A 5,505-nucleotide genomic window follows, 5' to 3' on the forward strand; every position below is an offset into this window, starting at 1 on the left:
AATCAGAATTTCTTGTAGGAATGGAGATGTATTCTTTAGTGCCCTGGTAAGCCTATCTATTTTCCTTTACCTATCCCTGAAAATAAAAGAGAATCACTGCAGAGAAAAGATGCCATTATCAATTCTATACAGAGAAGTAAATATCATAAAATATTGTAGTGTTAGCTGCAGTGAAAACTAAAATCTTTCTCTTACTGGAAGTACCAAGTTAAGTACTTAAAACAATCACAGAAATGCTTTTTTTTGTTAAGCGCAAGAAAAAAAAGACATTGGGTTATATACTTCCAGGGAATATAGGAAATGGTGACTCTTTAGAGGAATAAAATGTAGTTTCTCCAAAGGCAATCCTTCCCTACAAAAGAGGAGCGAACAGGCTGCAGTCTTAAAATAAATCATTGAACACTATTACCCAGTTACAGGTTTTATTACTGTAATCACAAAAGGCCAAAGACCAATATCATTTCCTATAACAGCTGCGGCCAGTTAACAGCCATTTAGAAAAGACCACGTTCCAAGAACACACACCAAAATAATTGACGTCATCTGCAAAAAGAAATAGTACTCTGCAGCCTCCATCAGCAATCCTGAACCGTGGCAGTTATAAATAACCTCACTTAGTCCACACTGCCACTTCTGTCTGCGAAGCAAGCTCTGCTCTCCTAGATCGACCTTCTGAATAATGATACCCAACTTCAGTTACACATTGGAAACCACTGACACACTTTCTTTGTATTTGTTCACAAAAAACTGCCAAGCCTGGCTCTTTTGGAACCTAAGGATAATTTCTAGTTTTCAAGATGATATCAAGTTATATCATCTTTCTCCCCCCCAATTAAGTAGGTGTGTTCCAAAGTCACCCCACCTCGTGCTCTGCATGCCTAGCACAATGCTGGGTACATGGCTCAGTGACACTGTGGATTAGCCAGAGTGGGTGTCCGATGCCAAAGGAAAGATAGTGACCCTACTTTGAACCCTCACTGGCTACAAACCAAGGAATTTATGTCTCATCCATTCCATTTTCTGCAAGTTATAATAAAGCACCTTCTGAAACTCATGAAAGGGAGAGAAATCTTGATCTATCACTGCTGGCAGTGCCCCCCTCCTTTGCTTTCTTTTTTCTTCCCTTCCTTCTTTCTTTTGTACTCACCTGCTCTTCCCCTTCCTTTCTATTGACTCCCGTAAGCATTTATTGTCAGGTATTGAGCTAGCTGCTGAGGCATATACGAAGAAATGTGTTTTTTGCCCACAACCTGCTCAGAGGAGCCCCCGGTTTAGTGGGCTACCATTCATAATAATGATAGCTCCATCCGCTGTAGGAGGACTTCATTCCCAGGGTCTTTTATACATCATTGTATTTAATCTTCACAACGATCTTGAGAGGAAGTCATTCGACAACCCCATTTTACAGATAGGAAAAAAAGCTGAGTGGTAAATTAACTCACCAACGTTCACACGGTTATGACATGACTGGTTTGGGATTCAAGCAGTCTGTTTGGATCCCAAGCCAATGTTGATTCCATAATTATATTCTGTTCCTAGGGAGGGGGTTGGGGGATATTTACCACTGCACTAGCAAATATGTGATCTTTCCTGTTTTGCGAAAAGATGTCTCTGAAAATATTTGCATCACAGTTTGATTACAATTCATAAAGACACACACTTAAAGCATGTAAGGATATTTAAAGCACAAAAGGCTATGATTTAGATCAGTGTTACTTCAAGCCTGATCTACAGACCAGCACCAGTAGGTGAACTGTGTTATCAGTCTGTGATGAGATAAACCCAGAAACTGGGAGGAAGCATTTAGGAACTTTAATAGCAATTTGTTAGAGTCATGATAATAATTATATAATAATATATAATAATATAGCCTAATGATGATGATATAATAATAATAATATAATGTAGCATTCTATTTTGGCATTATATATACACATATATAATATGTATCATATATATATAACATTCTATATCTTTTTAAAATTATTTTTTCTAGCACTTCATTTTTATTGTATTTTAACAAAGTCTGCATGAATTCAGCATTTTAAAAAACTGATACTTCACCAGAAATAGTTTGAGAAGCCCTGGTTTAAGTCACCATGAATATAAATAAGTGAAATTTAGCTACTATTAATAAGCAATCAACATGATTTTCCAGACACACCTCTAGGATACCCAGAATAGATCTTTTCTGTTACCTGCACGATAAACTGCTAGCTGATTCCTGGGCCCGTTACTATGGCCTTTGGAAGGATCAGGCCCCTTCGGGCACATCTGCCCCAGAGCTCCTCTGACAGGTGCCTGAAACAAAGGGAGGTTTCAGGAGGTGTTGATGAATGTTGACTGGAACAATTAGTGACCGGTGACCCATGAGGTAAAAGTCTTTTCTGAGTTTTAACTCATATTTCTTGGTGAAGAAAGAATGAAGTGTTGACATACTGGCGAACCTTCCAGTAATATTGATCGTGGGACTTAGTGACAGACATTGCAGATACTTTTACGTGGTGCCGTTTGCATACTATGTGGATTGGGAGTTGTGTTCTTTGCCCTACCTTGGTGGAGGATTTCAGGGAATAACACAAGGCTATAAGATCATCTCAGGGCTCTTCTGTGGGCAGAATATAGACATATAATTTGGTACTTGGAAGAGACATCTTGGACAATTTATGTACCCAGGAATCAGAATTGGCTTATTCATGACTTCTAAGGGAAGTCATGCATTTAAGGAGTTGGTTATTGCAACTGGTGATAAAATGCTGCTGCTGGCAGAAAATGTTATTTTATGAAAGCTTTTAAAAGAAATCTTTCTGCACACCCTGAATGATAATATATTTAAGATTTCAATTGCATGTGTCATTTCCTTATTTTCAGAGCTGTGTCCTGGCCATGAAAACATCTTCTGCTTATAGTGACACCTTAACTGAAGTTGATGGGGTTGATTTTCGGCTGGTTGGTGACACGCATGAATCCTTCATGGAAAAATCTGAGCTATGGAGTTGTTGCATGGCTTCCCTGCCCCCAGAGACCAGCGGTGAGTGCACAAGACTGCTCTTTTATCTTTGACTAAGGAAGCTAACAGGATGACTCAGAGGTCAGGAGAAAACATGCTCTAGGGATTTCTTCTTTCAGACCCCTAAAATGGGAGGAAGATTAATGGCAGGGAAAGTCACGCTGCAGATTATAATTCTCTCCAGGCAGGTTACAAAGGTGTACTGACAAAAGTGCACTGTGAGGTGGGGGAGATGAGGAGAGGAAAAGTCTTAGAGCTGCTTTCAAAGCCATTTATCAGAAAAGAAAGTATCTCTTAATAAAATGACACCATGTCTAAAAATTCTTACCTGGCATCCCTATCTGTTATATGCTACAGTGTCAACTAAATATGCCTTCATAGCAATCAGAAAATAGAATTTATGCACAGGATATATGTAAATGTTAGATACATATGTTTAGTAAAACTAGCTGGCTTGTTTTAAACACTAAAATGAAGGAAGGCTAAAATTTCATAGATGTGTGTGCTCATCTATTTGATGAATTACACAGACTGGCAGCTTTATGAATACTCTAAGTACCCTGGCTTTCTGATAAAATATGGAATATTTATTGTATAATATAGATAGCAGGATCTCAATATTATTCCAAAAACTATATATAAGAGGGAGGGGGAGATGTTCCCCCTGAATTGTTATTTATTGTCAAAGATAAATTTGTTGGGCATGATGGGGTTCAGGATATGCTACCCCCAAATATGGCACCTTGGCTTATTGAATTTCTTAAGCTGAAGGAATCTGAGAAAATGGCAGGTGCAGAAAGGTCGCTCTGACCTTCCCCCGCTCGTTCTCCTTCCCTGAAAGCTGGAGATAAATCTCCCATGTGAAAAGTGCCCTCCCTGAACCAAGAGGAAGGAAGACATTCTTATAACTAGAGACAGGGAATTTGGGGCTGAGAAATCTGTACAAACAAACCTTCTTAAACTAACCCTTATCTTTCTAGCTATTTCTTCATTATTTACTACCTCTAGCCCAAATCCCTTTGTCTTGTCAATTTTTCACAAATTTACTGTTTCTTTGTCTAAAAGGTATAAAAGCTTCCTGTTCTAGCCACTTCTCTAGGCATTTTTTCTGTTGTGAAGACCCCTCTGTTCACGTAAAAATTTGATACACTTTGTAAGCTTTTTTCCTGTTACTTTGTGAGTTTAATTTTCAGATCCAGCCAGCAACCCTAAGAGGATCAAGGAAAACCTTTTCCTCCCCTACAGGAGGGATATAACCTTTAGCAGGATAAGCTAAACTAAGTCAGTTAAACCATTGACAAGGTGTCATGGTCAATTCACAACCCAGGTATGAACTAGACTCCCATGTTACAGCTTAAGAAACAGGTCAAAGCTCAGCCAACATTGAGTATGATCTTAACTGTACTAAGAGAGAATTGCTTTCTTTCCTTTCAGAAATTTTGTAAAGGAGAAGTAAATTTTATTTTGGGGGAGAATGACCAGGGTGTTCATGGTTAATTAGTATTCGTTCAAAGTAGGGGAGTAGAATAGGGAAAAAAAAAAAAAAGGAAAAAATAACACTTATTGTCGATAGAAGATGTGGATAGAGGTCAGAACCTATTCTTGAGGTTCCTACAATAAAGTTTACAGAGTAATGAAGGTATAATATATTACATGTAATTCAATGTTAAATAGTAAAAAGTAATTTTAGAATTTTATACTCAAGCTTCACTTGTTCTGAAATGTTTCTCCATGCCTAAGACCAACCACAAGAATCAAGAAATTTTTGGAGCCAGGGCATATCTGCATAATCAAGAAACATAGACAGATATGCCTTGACTCCAAAAATGAGAACATATTTCTATCTTCTAACTTAGCCAAAACATCAAGAAATTTTTTTAAATTGTGGAATAGATAACAAACCACAGATTAGGAGGAACGTATCCAAACATTCTCCAGACCCAACCCCCAAAAAATCAATCGTACATTTAAAAACCTGTAAAACAGTTAAAAGGAAGATCATGATTTTCCAAATTCAATTAAGTAGTAATAGGAAAGGTTGAAGCCTTCGGGAATTTCCAGATAACAAATTACAGGGGAGTAAATCCTTCTTCCTCTGCTAGCTTCTAAGCATAGTTCAGGCTAAATAAGAGGCTCTTCATTCAACCTGTTAATGGGAAACATCCATCACCTCTGAGTCCAGCCTTAAAATGGTCCTCAAGTGGAGACCATTATTAAATGTTTAAAGAAAACTGAAGTCACAGCATGACATTTCCCCAGCTTATGATAGCAGGGATTAATCAATGAAGACAATTTGTACATTATCTTTGGGATGTGAATATAGAATGGTTTTAAATAGTCCAAATCCTCAGAGCCTACTTAAAAACTGATACTGATGATACTTTCTCCAAGCTGTTTATAAATGACTTTATTTGCAGCAGTGGTCAATATGAATGCTATTTCATGTGCCTATTACAGAGCAAATGCGCAATAAACATTTGTCGTACAAATGAATG

The sequence above is a fragment of the Ailuropoda melanoleuca genome, chromosome 6, assembly GCF_002007445.2.
Source record: "Ailuropoda melanoleuca isolate Jingjing chromosome 6, ASM200744v2, whole genome shotgun sequence".
NCBI lineage: Eukaryota > Metazoa > Chordata > Mammalia > Carnivora > Ursidae > Ailuropoda > Ailuropoda melanoleuca.